Source organism: Nicotiana attenuata, unplaced genomic scaffold, assembly GCF_001879085.1.
Source record: "Nicotiana attenuata strain UT unplaced genomic scaffold, NIATTr2, whole genome shotgun sequence".
NCBI classification, from domain to species: domain Eukaryota; kingdom Viridiplantae; phylum Streptophyta; class Magnoliopsida; order Solanales; family Solanaceae; genus Nicotiana; species Nicotiana attenuata.
Genome location: NW_017672485.1, coordinates 128,124 through 147,914, shown reverse-complemented (window position 1 = coordinate 147,914; position 19,791 = coordinate 128,124).

Below are 19,791 nucleotides of genomic sequence, written 5' to 3'. Positions count from 1 at the left end.
CTTGAGAAAGAGAGTTTATGACCCAACAAGGAATTGGGATGGGCTCATGAGAAATGATAGTCCCAATTAACGGGTTAAATCTCGAGAGAGTAATCACCCTACTTGAACCCTAGTTGCTTGATCAAATTGGCGTACCCAATTGGTCTCAAGAGAGTCAATTGGGCAAAATCACTCTCTCTACCACGAGGTGTGAGAGTGGGTACAATTGTGCAACGGTTATAGCATAAGCCCCAAATATGTCAATCTATCCTTAGTAACATCTACCCGTCAATTAGCCACCTAGGTAATGTCACGACCCTAGTGCCTTTCATCCCATTAAATACAACCTTAGCAATCATCTTGTAGCTAAATTTAGTTTCAAATTAGTAGTTGATAAAAGTAGTTATAATTGAAAAACCAAAAATGAAAAGGAGATCATCTAAGAGCATTCACGCAAATCTAACCTAAGTAGATACCCAAATTCCATCCTAGCTCCCTGAGGATTCGATTCCGGCCCCGTATATCGGGTAAAAGCTATCGCGACCCTCTTCTCCTACTTTTTAATAGCGGGTAGTTGGATCCGATCACTTTTTGGCGCCGTTGCCGGGGAGCTTACGACTTTTGGCTATCTAATTAGTAGTTTGTGTGTTGCTCTTCTTTACTTCTTATTTACTAATTTTGTTTGTGTCGATTACTCAGGTACAAATAGCTCTCAATGCAAATGACCCTCTTGGCAACGTGAATGCGGGGGATGAGGTAGATGATCTTGAGCCTGAAGAGGTTCAATTACCTCAAGTTCCACGTAGAGGCCGTCAGGCCAATGCAAATGACAACAACAATATTCCAGACCCTCCTCCGCCACTGCCAAGAGTGGCTCCGAGAGTGCTCCCAAATCAAGGTTATGCGAGCGCCACCGTTCCTCCCCGAATCCGGGCGGGAAATTTTCAAATCACAAATGTCATGTTGACCTTGCTCGAGCAAAGAGGGTATTTTACGGGCGCCTCCGACCAAAATGCTTACAAGCACTTGAAGGGGTTCGTAGATACATGCTGGGGGAGCAAGCAAACAAATGTGTCCGAGGATGTGTTGAGATTGAGGCTTTTCCCGTTTTCTCTTCGGGGAAAGGCGTTGGATTGGTTAGAAAGGCTACCAAATCATTCCATCACAACGTGGGATGAATTGGCGGACAAGTTCATTTCCAAGTTTTTTTCTTCGAGTCACATGGCGGTGCTACGGGATGAAATTTTGGCTTTCAAGCAAGAGCCAACGGAACCCTTGCATGAAATATGGGAGAGATTTCGAACAATGGTGAAAGAGTGCCCAAACAATGATATGACCGAGGCAATGATTCAACAAACTTTCTATCGGGGCATCAACACCACTAATCAATGCATTGTGAACCAATTTGCCGATGGGAACTTTATGAAACTTTCATACCAAGAAGCATGTGATATACTTGATGAAATGGCCGACACTTCTTCAGCTTGGCAAAGTAGGGCAAATGTCCCTCAAGGCGACCCTACGGTGATCCATTTGCACAAGGAGTTGCATGACCATGGTCAAGCTATTGCCGAGCTTACTACTACTATGAATCAATTGGCGAAGGCGCAATTACAACAAGTCCAAAATCCCCGCCAAGTCAATGCCATGGAAGGAGTGAATATGCTTAAGAGAAGGCAAAGAAGGCAACAATCTCAAGGGAATTGTGATCAATATGATGATGGTAGTGGTTTTTCAAATGAGTGTTATGATGAGCAAAGCGAATAATGTCAATATGTCAATAACTACCAAAGGAATAGAGGAAATCAAGGGAATCAACAATGGTGTCCCCAAGAAAATTGGGGCAATCAACAAGGCGGCAGTAATTGGAATAATAACAATCAACAACAAGGTGGTGGAAATTGGAACAATAACAACCAAAACAACAATTGGGGGAACCAAGATAACAATCAAGGCAATTGGAACGGGAACAATAATAATTGGAGCAACAACATCAAGGAGGGTGGAATAATGGTGGAAATCAAGGCAACCGGGGGCAAGGTTTTCAAAGGCCCCCGATGTATCAACAACCGAACAATCCACCTCCCTTTCAATCTCAAGGGTCTAGTTCTTCGGGTAGTGATATGGGGAGAATAGAAATGATGTTCGAACAAATGATGAAGAAGAACCAAGACTCCGATGCTCAATTGGCTTCCCACAATACCTCTGTTCAGAATTTAGAAGTACAACTAGGCCAAATTTCTCAATCGTTGAATATTCAACCTAAGGGTGCTCTACCAAGTGATACAGTGGTGAACCCGAAGGGAGGTAACAATCATGTGATGGCGGTTACAACAAGAAGTGGGAGAGGCGGTGATGTGCATGCCTCGAATGAAAATTAAGTTGTGGAAGATGATGTTGGGTTCCAAGAAGATGTGGGTCCTTTGATTGTTGAAGATGTGGTTGAGACAAATGTGAACAATGAGGTGAGGATAGATATTGATGAGGCCGAGGTGGAAACACAAGATGCCGTTAACCCATCTAGGGAACACGTGATTGATATGCTCGAGCCGGTGGTGCCCAAAGCTAAGGCACCTTTGCCTAGACCACCTCCACCTTATCCTCAACGGTCAGCAAAGCAAAAGAGTGATAATCAATTCAAGAAGTTCATAGATATGATGAAAAGCCTTACAATCAATGTACCTTTGGTGGAGGCACTGGAGCAAATGCCGGGCTATGCAAAGTTCATGAAGGATTTGGTCACGAAGTAGCGCTCCATGGATTGTGAAACAATAAAAATGACTTACCAAGTGAGTGCAATAGTGCATTCTATGGCCCCGAAACTTGAAGACCCCGGAGCTTTTACTATTCCTTGCACTATCGGTACTGTGGATTTTGCCAAGGCCCTTTGTGATTTGGGGGCTAGCATAAATTTGATGCCTATTTGGTCTTCAAGAACAACCAAGTGAACAAGAATTCGTTGGTATAAGCGCCCCAATAAGATATCAAAAATTATTGGGAATCGGACAAACTACGCCAACCTCAATGAGACTTCAAATGGCGGATCGGTCGATGAAGCGGCCTTTGGGTATAATTGATGACGTACTTGTCCGTGTTGATAAATTCATCTTGCCGGCCGACTTTGTTATATTGGATTGTGAAGTGGACTTTGAAGTCCCGATTATCCTTGGGAGACCTTTCCTAGCTATGGGGAAGGCTTTGGTTGATGTTGAGGCGGGTGAGTTGACATTCCGTGTGGGGGATGAGAAGGTGGTTTTCCATGCTTGCAAATCCATGAAGCAACCCAATAGCACCGAGGTGTGCTCATTTGTGGACATAGTCACATCTGTGATTGTGGATGATACAAGTGCCATGATCAACGTGGAGGATCCCCTTGAGGCCGTGCTACTAAACCTTGATGAAAATGATGATGCAAGCCGGGTGGAGTGTGTCAATGCTCTACATGGGATGGGCTCATATTCTTATGAGCCTGGAAAGTTGTCTTTGGATCTTGAAAACCGGAAAACTCCACCAACAAAACCATCAATTGAGGAGTCGCCGGTGTTGGAGTTGAAGCCACTTCCTCCATACCTCAGGTATGAATTTCTAGGCTCTAATTCAACTCTTCCAGTTATTCTTTCTTCTTGCCTTACTAACTTGCAGGTTGAGGCCACCTTGGAGGTGCTTCAAAGGCGAAAAAGGGCAATTGGATGGACTTTGGCGGACATTCGGGGAATAAGCCCCGCATTTTGCATGCATAAAATTATCTTGGAGGATGATGCAAGGCCGTCCTTAGAACATCAAATGAGGCTAAATGAAGCAATGCAAGAGGTGGTGAAGAAAGAGGTGATCAAATGGCTTGATGCGGGTGTGGTGTATCCAATCTCAGATAGTTCATGGACCTCTCCGGTCCAATGTGTGCCAAAGAAAGGAGGGATGACGGTGGTGACAAATGAAAACAATGAGCTTATTCCCACTCGGACCATTATCGTGTGGAGAGTTTGTATGGACTACCAGAAACTCAACAAGGTGACCCGCAAGGATCATTTTCCCTTGCCATTCCTCAATCAAATGCTTGATCGCCTTGCGGGGAGAGCCTTCTATTGATTTTTGGATGGGTACTCGGGCTACAATCAAATTTTAATTGCCCCAGAGGACTAAGAGAAGACCACTTTTACATTCCCCTATGGTACATTTGCTCTCCCGGATACCACTCGGGTTATGCATTGCTCCGGCGACCTTCCAACGTTGCATGATGGCTATTTTCACCGACATGGTGGAAGACATATTGGAGGCCTTTATGGATGACTTTAGTGTGGTTGGTGACTCCTTCGAAGAATGCTTGGTGAATTTGGATAGAGTCTTGGCACGATGTGAAGAAACTAACCTAGTTCTCAATTGGGAAAAATGCCATTTTATGGTTGAAGAAGGTATAGTGTTGGGTCACAAGATCTCTAAACATGAAATTGAGGTAGACAAGGCAAAGATCGAGGTGATTTCAAGGCTTCCTCCCCCCACTTCTGTCAAAGGGGTGAGGAGTTTTCTTGGGCATGCCGGGTTCTACCGGCGGTTTATCAAAGATTTCTCGAAGGTTGTGAATCCACTTTGCAAGTTGCTAGAGAAAGATGCCAAGTTTGTTTTTGATGAAAAATGCATGGAGGCCTTTGAACTTTTAAAGCACAAGTTGACCCCAACTCCTATCATCACCGCACCTAATTGGAGTTTGCCCTTTGAACTAATGTGTGATGCAAGTGACGTTGCGATGGGGGCGGTGTTAGGCCAACGGGTTAACAAAATGTTTCATCCCGTGTATTATGCAAGTAAGATTATGAATGAAGCTCAACGAAATTACACGGTGACGGAGAAGGAGTTATTGGCCATTGTATTTGCCATGGAGAAATTTAGGCATTATCTTATGCGGGCCAAGGTGATTGTGCACACGGACCATGCCGCCCTTAGGTATTTGATGACCAAGAAGGATTCCAAGGCAAGATTGATGAGATGGGTGTTACTTCTCCAAGAATTTGACTTAGATATAGTGGACCGGAAGGGAAGTGAAAATCAAGTTGCGGACCATTTGTCCCAGTTGGAGGAAGAAGAGAGGCCATGTGACGGCCTTGAAATAAATGATACATTCCCCGACGAGCAACTTCTTTCCGTTTCAATGTGTGACATGCCATGGTTCGTGGACATCACCAAATTCATTGTGACCGAAATTGTCCCGTGTAAGCTCTCTTCCAACCAAAGGAAGAAACTCAAGCGGGATAGTTTGGATTTTTATTGGGATGATCCGTATTTGTTTAAAATTTGCACGGATGGTGTGATTAGAAGATGTGTCCTGGAAGGTGAACAATTGAGCATTTTGGAAGCTTATCACTCCTCCCCTTATGGTGGCCATCATGGAGGGGTGAGGACGACTTCAAAGGTCTTGAGTTGAGATTTCTATTGGCCGACTTTGTTTAAGGATGCTAGTGACTTGGTAAAGAGATGTTATGCATGCCAAAGAGCCGGCGGAATTTCAAAAAGGGATGAGATGCCTCTCAATACGATTCTCGAGGTGGATATTTTTTATGTTTGGGGCATTGATTTCATGGGTCCTTTCGTGAGCTCTTATGGGAACACTTATATTCTCGTGGCGGTGGACTATGTCTCAAAGTGGGTTGAAGCCGTGGCTTTACCCAACAATGAAGCCCGGAGTGTTGTGGCATTTTTGAAAAAGAGTATCTTCACAAGGTTTGGCACCCCTCGTGCTATCATTAGTGATGGGGGGTCTCACTTTTGCAACAAGGCTTTTGATTCATTGCTTTCCAAGTATGGAGTAAATCACAAAGTGACCACCCCCTATCATCCTCAAGCTAATGGTCAAGTGGAAGTTTCCAACCGAGAAATAAAGAGTATCTTGTCAAAGACGGTCAATGCTAATAGGACCGGTCGAAAAAGTTGGATGACACTTTATGGGCGTACCGGACGGCTTACAAAACCCCAATTGGTATGTCCCCGTACCGGTTGGTGTTTGGGAAAACTTGCCATCTTCCGGTGGAATTGGAGCACAAAGCTATGTGGGCCTTGAGAAAGTTGAACTTGGAATGGGATGTTGCAATGAATCTCCGTGTTGAGCAACTTAATGAGCTTGATGAATTTAGATTTCATGCCTACTCCAGCTCGTCCTTGTATAAGGAAAAGATGAAGTATCTTCACAACAAATATGCTCGGGGAAAGGAATTCAAAGTTGGTGATATGGTTCTTCTTTTCAACTCCTGGTTACGTCTGTTTCCGCAAAAGCTCAAGTCAAAGTGGAGTGGGCCATTTGAGGTGGTGTTCGTGAACCCATTTGGTGCTCTTGATCTAAGGAACAAGAATGGTGAAATATTCAGAGTCAATGGACATCGTGTAAAGCATTATCTTGGGAAGATTGATGATGGCCACGTGGTGGCTATGGTACATTTCAAATGATGTGTTGGTAACCCGCGTCGTGTCGCGACGTTAAATCAGGCGCTTCTTGGGAGGCAACCCATGTCTTTTTCTTTTTCTTTGATTTTCTTTGTAGTTTAGGATTTTTGAGCTAATTGGTTGTGAGATGTTGCAGGGATTGTGTTGATGCAGTGCAAAACAAGTCGAAAAATTTTGACTAGTCTCTGAAGTTTGCCAGCGCGGCCGCGGTACACATTGCGCGGTCTGCACTGGCATGGTCTAAATATGGTACTCTCTAATGTTTTCCACCGTGGCCGCATTCCATTTAGTGCGGTCCACGGTGGGCCTCCGCGGCCGCGGTCTCATTTGTGCGGTCCGCGGAGGCTGCCTACTAAAGCTTCAATGGAACAAATCCAGCGCGGTCCGCGGTCGCTTTTGCGCGGCCGCGCTGGTAGGTGAGTATGGGCCCACGGTTTGTCTATAAATAGACCCCAAGGGTCTCCTTTTACCCTTTTCGACCTCTAAACTCTCAGAGCCCCAAATTACTGTTCATCCTTCACTGAGCCCGTGATTCTTGCTTTAAGATTGTTTAAATTGCACTTCATCTTTACATCTGGTAACATTTCATTCATCTCTTGTTCATTTAGTGATTAATTTTTCGTTTTATTTTCTTACATTTAGCCCATAACTTCTGTTTCTTCTCATTTTTCTCTGTTTTGATAGTTTAGATTAGTTTACATGTTAGTTTTGGGCTGCTTTCTGTGCATATTGAGTCGGCAAATGGGTAGGGACAAAGTAGGTGTAAAACTTTGAACAAAAATGGCAAAAATACAACCCTAACTTAGTGCCAGTAAACCCTAGTCTCTGCGGCCCGTGGTCGCCTTAGTGCGGTCCGCGGTGCCCTGACGCGGTCCGCGTTGTCTTTTTGTGTGGACCGCGGTGTTGATTGACTGCAAGCTAAAATTGTTCCCAGCGCAGCCGCATTGCACTTAGCGCGGTCCGCGCTGGCCCACCGCGGCCGCGACCCCATTTTGTGCGGACCGCGGTGGGAGATTCAGAGAGTTGTTAATTTGGGCCTTTGCCCAGCGCGGACCGCGGTCGCTTTTGCGCGGTCCGCGGTGCCTCCAACGCGGCCGCACTCCTGTTTGTACGCGCCGCGGTGCAATGTTCTGTAACTGTGCTGCAACTGTGTTCCGCCCTTATGTCTGCAATCTATTTCATTCACCTGTTTCAATGACTGTGCTTAAACTAACAATGTTAGATGTGTTTGCTTGTAGATAATGGTAAGGCAAAGAGGAGGAGGTACAAAACAACCCGGCCGAGGTGATCCCTCCCGGGGAGGCAAAGGAAAACAAGTTAAACTCACTCCCCAACCTAAATTGGTAACAAGGAAAACACTGAGGATTGCTGAACCAGATGATGACCAATCGGGGAGTGAGTACATGCCTTCACAAGACCCCTCCTCCGACACAATGCCAGCTCCTTCACCTCCAGCTGCCCAAGCTCAACAACGTATATCGTCTGAGTCGTTTGAAGGCTCAGTAGCCAGCAGCGGTGAGTACTCCACCTCCCCCACAGCTTCATTATCTGGGGAGAGTACAGGCAAAGGTGATGGAGGTGGTGAGGACAGTGATGAAGAGTTACCCAGTGTGGTGTACCTCAGGTTGGGGGTGTTGACCGGACTAGAGATCCCGCAGCTTGGGAGGATAGATTCGTCAGTCAGTTAGCATTCCACAAGTTCAGGGTATGGTGGCCTAAACGAAAGTTGATCCTTGAAAGGAGTTTTATTGAGCGAGACCTTCTACCTCTACTTCCCAATGTGCATAGACAATTTCACACTCGAGCGAATTGGGAGCACTTTCGGAGTCACTGTGTAAAGGCAAATGAGCACATGATCAAGGAGTTCTACAGCAATGTGGCCCACATCTTGAAGGGCACCAAAGTAACCAAAGTGCGGAACAAAAAGGTGATCTTTACTGGGATGCACTCAATGAATATTTAGGGTTCGATGACGAGGATGAGACCCTGTATAATGAAAAGTTGGCAATGGGTGAAGAAGCTCGTCCGTGGTTAGTCTCATACCTGGAAATCCCGGGTACTGTTCCAGAGTGGGTGCGAGCAGGAACCAAAATCTATCGGAAGACTTTCAACTTTGAGGCTCGGGGTTGGTTGTCTTTTGTGTGCAGTCGGCTTGACCCCTCCACCCACGATCAGACTATTCCACTCACCCGGGCTGTTCTTGTTGCATCTATTATGGCCGGATACCCTATCAACGTGGGCAATGTGATGTCCCGTGTGATTACTGCTGTGGGGCAAGAGCATGATCGGAACTACCCCTTTCCCAATACCCTCACCATGTTCTTCAGGGACATGGAAGTGGAGAAGAAACCATATGATATCAAGGTCAGGCCAGTGGCTCCATTCACCTGGTTCAGTATGAAGGGCCCAGACAACCCTAAAGACAAAAACTACAAGCCACATGCCTCTGCCCCAACTGGCCANCCGTTGTACCCGTACCTACCCTACCGAGTCAGACTATTCCTACTTACCCGGGCTGTTCTTGTTGCATCCCATCATGGTCGGGTACCCTATCAATGTGGGAAATGTGATGTCCCGTGTGATTACTGCTGTGGGGCAAGAGCATGATTGGAACTACCCTTTTCCCAACACCCTCACCATGTACTTCAAGGACCTGGAAGTGGAGAAGAAACCATTTGATATCAAGGTCAGGCCAGTGGCTCCTTTCACCTGGTTCAGTATGAAGGGCCCAGACAACCTTTAAGACAAAAATTACAAGCCACCTGCATCTGCCCCAACTGGCTAGTCTGAGGAGCCAGTTGCGGTAGAACCTTCTACTGAGCCTTCCACCATGCCTGCTGCCACTACAGTTGAGGACTTGCCTCCAGGACCTTCCTCTACTGCTGGTCCCAGTACTTCAGCTGACCCGAGAATCCCATCTTCCCGGAAGTATCCCATTACTGCCCATCAGTTGAGCCAGACACTGACCAGTTTGAACAACTGGATGTCAGCTGCGACATCCAAGTTGTCTACATTGTCTTCCTCCATTGAGTCCCAGTTAGCACCTCAGCTAGCTCAGATTCCTCAGTCCATTGAGGACACTTTGAAGAAGCTCCTGGAGAACCAGGAAAAGATTATGGAGACATAGTCTGCCTTGTCTACAGCGGTGGAGTCACATGGCAAGGCTCTGAAGGAGCTTGCCAAGGAGCACAAGAAGATGAGGAAATCACGGGCTTCCAAGGAGTCTGTAAAACAGCTCAGGACAGATGTGGACAAGCTATTGGCAGACCAGATGCCTCTAGACTTGCTATTCGGGGACCCAGCCCCAGCAGCAGCACCAGTAGCAGAGCCACAGCAGGAGCAGGCACCCAGGCAGCCAAGGAAGAAGAGGAAGCTCCCCAGTACAGCTGATGCAGTTATTGAGGTGGCAGCCCCACAGGAGGCCTCCTCCAGTTTGCCTCATGATGCACCTGACATCCAGCCGGTCCAGGAACAGGCCCCAGTCCCAGCAGCTGAGCAGCAGGAGACCGGGAACCAGTCTGAGGTTCCCGCACATACAGAGGACTTGGGGACCACTAATGATCCCATGCAGACGGACCAGGCTTAGGGAGCTCCTATATCCTTTCTTATGACTTTTTGATGCTTAGTTTGATAGTTGGCATTGGGGACAATGCCAGCTTTTATTCGTGGGGGTGCGCCCTACTTTTTTTTTTGTTTATCTGGATGGCTGTATATATTAGTTGACTTAGTTTATGTTTCTGTTGATTTTCTATTTTGGGCTGTATATAACTTTACATTCAGTATCTTTATCATACTTTTTACCTTCTATTTGGTCTGTATATAAAGTTACATTTTTGTATATATTCATCCCCCGTTGTATATTCTAATCCCCTATTGTAAATATTCATTCTATTTTCTATTTTCGTACAAATTTTTCATTTTCACTTTTAGCTTAGTAGATAGGCTCGCAGCCTTTTTATCTTGTTTTTGGCGCTTTCAATAAGCCCTTGGTTTTCTTAATGCCACGGTTCTTTCCAAGGGTGGAGTATTGTGTGAACCGGGTGGCTCTTCCCGATGATGGATGGCGTGACAACCTTCTTAAGGGTTTGAGTCCGTTTTTGTTTTTTCTTTTGTTTTTTGTAGTTTTTTTAGTTAAGGGTACTTCAAGCATAGCTTCACTTGGGCCTAACACATTTGCCTTTGATCCCATGGTCAAAGACAAGTGGTTGTGTTTAGGATGGTGAAAGTAGTGACCTTGAGACTCTTGTGTTGACCAAACAAACATCATGTGGTCTTTCGGGACTATTGTGTGCTCAATCGTATCTAAGGTTGTTGTGGGCCCTCGACTCTATGTCTTTAGCAATCCTTGAGTGTGTGTGGTGAGAAATTGAATTATGAGTCCAAGTCCCGAGCCAATGGTCTAGAACTTGCCCTGAATGTTTGTTGAGGCGAAATTTTGAGTGAAATTCGACTTGAGAAGTGATTATAGGCTCTCCTTGATCCAAATGATAAGTTGAACAATTCCATAGCCTACCAATGAGATAATCCCTAGCTAACCCCTTTTGAGCCTTAAACCTTCTTCTTTCAAGAACCAATGCTACAAGCCTATACCCGTTCTAAATCCTACCCTCTCTTGGCACCCACATCTTCCCTTGAGTAATGGCAAAATCTAAGTTTGGGGGGAGAGACAAGAAAGGAAACAAAGGGGTAAAAGGTACAAAAGCAAAAGAAAAGGAAGGCAATGAAAAAGAAAGAAAAGAAAAAGACAAAAAGAAAGCCCAATGTGAAAAAGAATAAAAAGGGATTCAAGAAAAACAAAAGTGAAAAAAGGTGTGGAAAAAGTAGAAAAAGGAGAAATGTTTTGAATTGCATAAGAAAGAGTGAAATGTGTCTCTCTAACCCCTTGGAAGAGGTGAAATGACTCAAAGAGTCAAGTGAATTGTGCCAAATGAATCAAAAGAAGTGTTTAAGGGAAGATTGAACCCACTTGAACAAAAACATATCCTACCCTTACCCAAAAGCCTTCACATTAACTCCACAAAAGCCCTATATGATCTTGAGTTGGATGACACTCGCATTTTTACATGAGGGTCAAGCATATGGTACCTAGAACCGGACTTGTGACCTTTCCTTGAGAGAGAAGAGTGAACTCCCATTAACCTCGGTTTGTGTGCTTATACTCTAAAAGGTGAGGTTTGCTTAGGGAGAGTTGATTTTTGGATCCACAGCGACCAAAGTAATTGAGAGAGTTCTTTGATGTAATGAGTCAATTCTTGATGCTCTTGTGTCACACTTGATCCATAGTTTTCAAGGTTTGAATGTTGTTAATGATCCAATTGTATTGAGGGCAACTGTTAGTCCCAATTGATGCTTTTTGAGGTTACATTAGGATAGCTGGACTTGCTTGGATTGTCCTTTAAGGGGTGGGTCTTATTTTATTTGCTTGAGGACAAGCAAATGTTTAAGTTTGGGGGAGTTGATAAGTCGGGATTTTAACACGTTTTATGCCCCTACTTGCGTATGCTTTGGTTATAAATTGCTACAAAATAGTCCCAAAATGCTCACAAGTTGTGCTTGATTGCAGGTTTGATCGACAAAGCGACAAATGTCAAAGATTGGCTCAAAAAGGAGTGAAACCTGCTCAAGTGTCAAAGACTAAGTAAATTGAGGAAAAGAGAACCTAGTGAGGACCGCGCAAAAGTGAATGTGGCCGCACTAGGAGGTTCAGAGAGTTGGAATTTCCAAGCTGGAGGCAACGCGGGCGCGACACGACTAATGCGGTCCGCGGTCAGACTCACGCAGTCCACGATCAGGCTCCGCGGCCGCGCTACTCTTTTACGCGGTCCGCGGAGCAGAGATTCGGAGAGCTCACAATTCGCCAATTCCAAGCAACGCGGTCCGCGATCGTACTTGTGCGGACCGCGCGAACTTCCACCGCGGTCGCGGTACACTTTCACACGGTCCGCGGTCCTCAAGTTCAGAGAAGCATAAATTGAAGTCCAAGAGCCAGTGCGGCTGCGGTCCATTTTGCGCGGCCCGCACTGACCCCGTAGGGGTATTTTTGTCCAGTTTTTCCAGCCTAGTATAAATAGGACATTTTACCATTTTAGGTTAAGTTTTATATCTCAAACAAAGTTGCGCTCGTGAGACTCGGTTTTGTAGCCATTTTTGGCACTTTTGCTCTTCATTAACGATAGATTATTGTAGTTTCTTCTTAGTAATCAATTAATATGCTTAGTTCTTCATCTATTTCTTCAATTTCTGTATCCAGCATGAGTAGCTAAACCCATTAGCTAGGGCTGTGGCTCAACCCTAGTGTGGGTAATTGATGGGTGTTTCCATCTAGGGTTAGATTGATTATGGGTGTTTGCTATTTGGGTTGATTTTATGTTTTAATTTAGAATTTGTGGTTGCAAACATTGATTCAAGCTTAGTGGGTTTAACTCTTCTTGAGAAAGAGAGTTTATGACCCAAAAATTGACCAAACAAGGAATTGGGATGGACTCATGAGAAATGATAGTCCCAATTAACGGGTTAAATCTCGAGAGAGTAATCACCCTACTTGAACCCTAGTTGCTTGATCAAATTGGCCTACCCAATTGGTCTCGAGAGAGTCAATTGGGCAAAATCACTCTCTCTACCGAGAGGTGTGAGAGTGGGTACAATTGTGCAACGGTTATAGCATAAGCCCCAAATATGTCAATCTATCCTTAGTAACATCTACCCGTCAATTAGCCACCTAGGTAGTGTCACGACCCTAGTGCCTTTCATCCCATTAAATACAACCTTAGCAATCATCTTGTAGCTAAATTTAGTTTCAAATTAGTAGTTGATAAAAGTAGTTATAATTGAAAAACCAAAAATGAAAAGAAGATCGTCTAAGAGCATTCACGCAAATCTAACCTAAGTAGATACCCAAATTCCATCCTAGCTCCCTGAGGATTCGATCCCGACCCTCATATCGGGTAAAAGCTATCGCGACCCTCTTCTCCTGCTTTTTAGTAGCGGGAAGTTGGATCCGATCAGTGCCACGTGTCAAATGACGTGGCGCGCCAAGTCAAACAGAAGAGCCAACGGGATCGTGCCTCATGTCAAAATGACAAGGCATGCCAAGTCAAATTAAAGAGCCAATGAAATTGCACCACGTGTGCAAGTGACATGTTCTGGCCAATCAAATGCGGCCATGTCACACTTCAATTTGATTGGTCCGAAAGAGTTTGTTCTTATCATGACTCTTCCCTTCCACAACTATAAATAGGGGTCTTCATAACTCAGAAAAGACACCAAAAGTTATAACAAGAAGCAAGAGAGAGCTCGTGGATCAACGCTGCAAATTTCTCTACAAGTTTTAAGCTTCAAGCAATCACGTTCAAGCTCAAGAATGAAAAACAAATCAAGTTCAAGCTCAAGAACGAAGAACAAATCAAGTTCAAGCTCAAGAATGAAGAATAAATCAAGGTCAAGTTCAAGCAATCAAGCTAAAGCTCAAGAACAAGATCATTGTTCGTGGTGACAACTACATATTTAAGATCAAGCTCAAAGGCCCTTGAATTTATACAAGAAAAGAAGAATCAGAAGATTCATAGAGATTGTAACACTCAAAATATTAGAAATAAAATACTACCATTGGTGCGATATTTTTTCGGTCTTGATTTTATTTTCTCGACGCAATTTATTGTCTACAAATTCTGGCACACCCAGTGGGACAATCTCTACCTCTCATCTCAACTTTTCAATCACCAAAGTCCAAGAACATTGAAATGGCTTCAAAGAAAATCAACTCGGGTTCAACTTCCACCAAGGCTGGTAACTCCAAGTTCTATGCTGATGTGGAAATCATCCTCGATGTCACCTTCGGAAGCTTCGGACCAGTTACGAGGAGCAAAGAAAGCTCTTTAGGACAACAAGTACCCCAAGTGTTGTCTGCATCAACCCCTGTTTTGAGATCTTCATCCTCAAAAGGAGCAAGATCTTCCACAAATGCATCTGAAGGAGGAAACGATGTTGCTGAAAAGATCAAGAAACTCTTGCTCTGCTTGACCTCTCTGGATCCAAGCACTCTGCTGTGAAGGAAGATGATGATGCTTCAAGTGATGGATCCTCCCCACTTACACCACATAGCGTGAGCCAATCAAGGATCAATTTGTGTGAAAATCCATGCTACTCTCCGTTGTCCACGACAATCATGCAAGCCATGGTGACAAACACTTCATCTATGGAGGAGCAGTTGGCAAACTTGACGGAAGCAATCGCTGGCTTGACCAAATGCATGCACAATCAAGAGGCTAGAATTGACAAGCTAACAGACAGGGTGGAAATCTTGGTGGAAGAAGAATCCACCAATGTTTTAAAAGGAGGGGGCGTGAGGCGAGGCATTTTACCTCTAACGAGGCGAGGCGTAAGCCCTGAGACATGGGGCGTAAGTTCCACGGATCTTTAAATTTTACTAATTTCAAGAATTTTAAGATAGTAAAAAATAAAAAATAATTATAAAAATTACATTAAAATCACATAATTATAACAAATAATCTATTTAAAATATTTATAAATTATAATTCAACTATGAATAATAAGAAAAGTATGACAAATATCATAATATGCAAATTAGATGCAACGTCGTTACAACTCAAACATCAAAAGTAATGTATTTGATACGAAATCTTATATGTATCTCTTGAGGAGTAATGAATATTGAAAGAATTTCGATATTATAATTTGATATTTTTCTTAAAATACTCCTTTTATTTAATATGCTTTCTATATGAAAGAAAATTTATATAAAAACATAATTCACAATTTAAATATGATTCTCTAGCATCATTTATTTTTAAGTTTCAACAAGTTAATAAAGTGACACATAATTCACCATACAATATCATAATAACTAATTATTTGTAAATAGTTACTAGCTAATACTGAGCTATTAAATTAATAAGTATTGTATCTCGTAAACATGAAAAAAATAATATTTAGAAAAATAATTATAAAAAAATTATGGACTACTATATAGTAAAGACATAACAAAAGTTGATACATAAATAATTTTTAAGTGAAAGATTTATTAAAAATTAACTATCATAGCAGTCTTAGTGGATAACGTGAAATGATTTTATTTTAATTATGACATAAAATACTCTCAACTAAATAATTTATGATTAAGAAAAAAATAATTTTGAATAGTCAATGATTTAGTAAGAAAATTTGAGGATTTACAAGGTTAGTTACATACAATTGCATAAAGTTCTATTAGGCGAGCCCAGTACGCTGGGCATTGGGCGTGTTCGGGGCGTAGGCCCCGATGGCCGAGGCGTAAGTCTCACGGAACTAAGCCCCACACATAAGCCCAGGGGCATTTTACGAGTGCTCTGCCCCGAGGCGAGCCCCGAGCGAGTCCCAATTCTGCCTTTTAAAACAGAGGAATCCACCCATGCACCTGGAAAGCTCCCAGAGGTTCTAGAGAGTGACTCTCCCCCAAGACAAGTATCATCCACTAAGGCTATTCCTGTCTCATCTGAAGGGATGATTCCAATCGATCAATTGATGGATTTTATTGAAGGAACCATTAATAACAAATATGAAGTTGCTGCCAAATCCTCCCTTACATATGCAAAGCCGTACAGTGCAAGGGTCGATATGTTGAAGATGCCTGCTGGCTATCAACCTCCGAAGTTTCAACAATTTGATGGTAAAAGTAACCCAAAGCAACATGTTGCGCACTTCGTGGAGACGTGCAAAAATGCTGGGACTTATGGAGATTACCTCATTAAGCAGTTTGTCCGCTCGCTAAAAGGAAATGCTTTCGACTGGTACACGGACCTCGAGGCTGGATCTATCAATAGCTGGGATCAACTAGAGCAGGAGTTCCTCAATCGCTTTTATAGTACGAGACATACTGTGAGTATGATAGAACTTACAAATACTCGTCAAAGAAAGGGGGAACCGGTTATCGAATTTATCAATCGGTGGAGGAATGCAAGCCTTAACTGCAAAGACAGGCTTGGTGAAGCTTCACGCATAGAGATGTGCATCCAAGGCATGCATTGGGGATTGCGCTACATCTTGCAAGGCATCAAGCCTGGCACATTTGAAGAATTTGCAACTCGTGCTCATGACATGAAATTGAGCATGGCCTCCGCTGGAAATGAAAAGCTGCCCATGTATGAACCTCGCAAAGGGAATGACAAGGAAGAAGTCAGGAGGTGGGGCAAGTTTGTACCCAAGTCTGAAAGCAAAAAAGCTATGAATGTCAACACGTCACCTATGAAGTTCACGATGAAGGTGAGCAAGAAGCAGAGTATGAAATCCACATCTTTTCACGATAAGCCAAGTGGAAAGTTGACTCTAAAAGAAATGCAAGAGAAATAGTACCTATTTCTAGATTCCGATGTGCCAACTATTTTTGAAGAACTCCTTGAGTTAAATCTCATTGATCTTCCAGAGATGAAGCAATCAAATGAAGCTGGGAAAACAAATGACCCAAATTACTGCAAATACCATCGACTTGTGAGCCGCCCTCTAGAGAAGTGCTTTTTCTTCAAGGACAAAGTTATGGACTTGGCTCGCAAAAAGATGATCGTGCTTGAAGATGAGAAAGCAAGCGTGAACCAAGTCTCTGTCACTTTTGGCTCATTCAATCTGGATGAGTTATGCAATTTAAAAGGAATCAAAAATGAAGAATTACTGGAGAACAACAAAGTTGAAGACAATCAACCTGATGATGATGAAGGTTGGACGTTGGTGACTCATCGTAGGCGCCACAAAGGGAGCCCACAAAAAGAATCAGTAGAACAACCAACAAGGAAGATGATGGTAAAAATACCAATGAAATAGAATCCAGTTAGGCATTTGAAGAAATCAAAAGTGGAGATGCACCACCCTCAAAAGACACGACATACAATGACCTTGGAGGATTTCTTGCCATCTTGGTTCCGCACGAAGATTTCCCATGATCGTGTTGAGGCCTCTTGTTGCAATGCTGACAAAAGGGAAAAAAAGAGTGATGACCTACCGTTGGCACCATCTTTGGAAAAGCTCACTGAGTCCACTCCTCAAGAAGTTAATGCTTGTGAGAAAAAAGTCACGTTCACAAATGACGATCTTCTGCTAGGTGACACTCTTCATAACCGCCCATTGTACCTGGTTGGCTATATGCGTGATGAAAGGGTAAATCAAATTTTGGTTGATGGAGGATCCTCAGTGAATATTTTGCCAGTTCGCACTGTGAAAGAACTTTGTATTCCCATGAACGAACTCTCAGAAAGTTGTGTGATGATCCAAGGATTCAACCAAGGGGGGCAAAGAGCCATAGGCGCAATCAGGCTGGAAATCACCATTGAAGATATGCAATCAAGTGCATGGCTACATGTGATAGATGCAAATACTTCATACAATGTTCTGCTTGGAAGGCCTTCGATACATGAGAACAAAGTGGTTCCATCTACCTACCATCAATGTTTGAAATACTATGAGGGTGAAGTCGAGAAGAAGATAGTTGCTGATGATGAGCCATTCACTGAGGCTGAGTCACACTTTGCCGATGAAAAGTTCTACTTGAAGAACCGCATTGTGAAGGAGATAAAAGTTGATGGTGGCATAAAAATCAAAAATGACGAGCCCATAACTAAAAGAGCTGAGGTGACTATTGGTAAAGCCAAAGCTGTTACTGAGGAGGTACCCATCAACGTGAATAAATCTCATAAAGGGGGTATTGCGTCTTATGGAAAGAAAGTAAGTCTCGCGCTCCAATATGTCCCTAAAAGGAAGAGAGACGAGGGCGAATCATATAATCTCCAAACCAAGACGCTAAGGGAGTTAACTCTTCCAGTAAAACGAATTGAGGCAGTAAAGTTGTCCTCATAGCCGCTTGCAGGATTTGTAGCCCAAAATCGTTTGTAGAATGTGGCCCTCCCTACAAAGCGAACAGATGAAGGTTTTGATCCTAACGCTTACAAGCTATTTGCAAAAGCTGGATACAATCCCAACGAGCCGTCAAAGTTAGGGAAGCTCCCATTAGAAGCTGCAACAAGGCAACCACGTGAAGGTCTGGGATACAAGCAACCGTCACCAGTGCGCATCTTAATAAGAAGGGCGAGTAGCAATTATGTCATTGTAGAAGACGAATCTGCCGCTTCTAACAGGCCTTCTGTCTTTGATCGACTTGGAAAATCAACTGTGAGAACTTTCGTACTTGAGAGATTAGGTCCATTAAAGAAGGGGAATAAGTTCCAGAGAAATTATCGAAATACAAGAACACCCGCTTCACCCAAAATCCAGAAAATCTCTAAGGATTTCCAAAGTTTGGTCCTTTATAGAATGAGGCGACAAACAAAACTTGTGGTTTCATGTAAAGAAGTACTGAAGGTAAAGCCATATATTGTGGTCTACACTAAGGAGCATGACGAAGATGAATAAAGTGTGGGTTCTTCGTATCATGTTACTGTACAAGGCGAGAATGGTGTTCCATCTTCAATGGAGGATAAAGCAAAATTGGAGGATGTTTCACCATGTTATCACATATCCTTCAATGATGGGGACCCTCAAGAAGATGAAGATGCGAAAGACGCTCCACCCGAACTTGAAGAAGGAGTGAAGATGACAATTGACGCCTTAAAAGAAGTTAACCTTGGCATCGATGAGGAACCAAGACCCACCTACCTAAGTGCTTTACCAGAACCTGATGAAGAGAGCACTTATATTGAGTTACTCAAGGAGTTCAGGGATATCTTTGTTTAGAGTTACAAAAAGATGCTTGGCTTGGACCCGAAAGTAGCAGTCCATCACCTTGCAGTCAAAAATGGTGCTCGCCCTGTTAAACAAGCTCAAAGGTGCTTTAGGCCAGACTTGGTTCCCCTGATTGAAGCTGAAGTTAACAAACTCATTGAAGCTGGATTTATTCGGGAAGTTAAATACCCAACATAGGTTTCAAGTATTGTCCCAGTAAGGAAGAAGAATGGCCAGATTCGAGTATGTGTTGACTTCAGGGATCTCAATAATGCGTGTCCCAAAGATGAATTCCCGCTTCCTATTCTAGAGCTGATGATCGATGCTACTACTGGTTATGAGGCAATGTCTTTCATGGACGATTCCTCGGGCTATAACCAAATTCGCGTAGCACCAAAAGATGAAGAGCTTACTGCGTTCCGCACCCCCAAGGGTATTTATTGCTACAAGGTAATGCCTTTTGTCTTGAAGCACGCTGGTGCTACTTACCAAAGGGCTATGCAAAATATTTTTGACGATCTTCTCCACAAGAATTTCGAATGCTATGTTGACGACTTGGTGGTAAAATCAAGAAAGAAGGGAGACCACTTGAAAGACTTGAGAATGGTGTTTGAGTTGCTCTGGAGGTACCAACTTAGGATGAATCCATTAAAATGCGCCTTTGGAGTTACTTCCGGGAAGTTC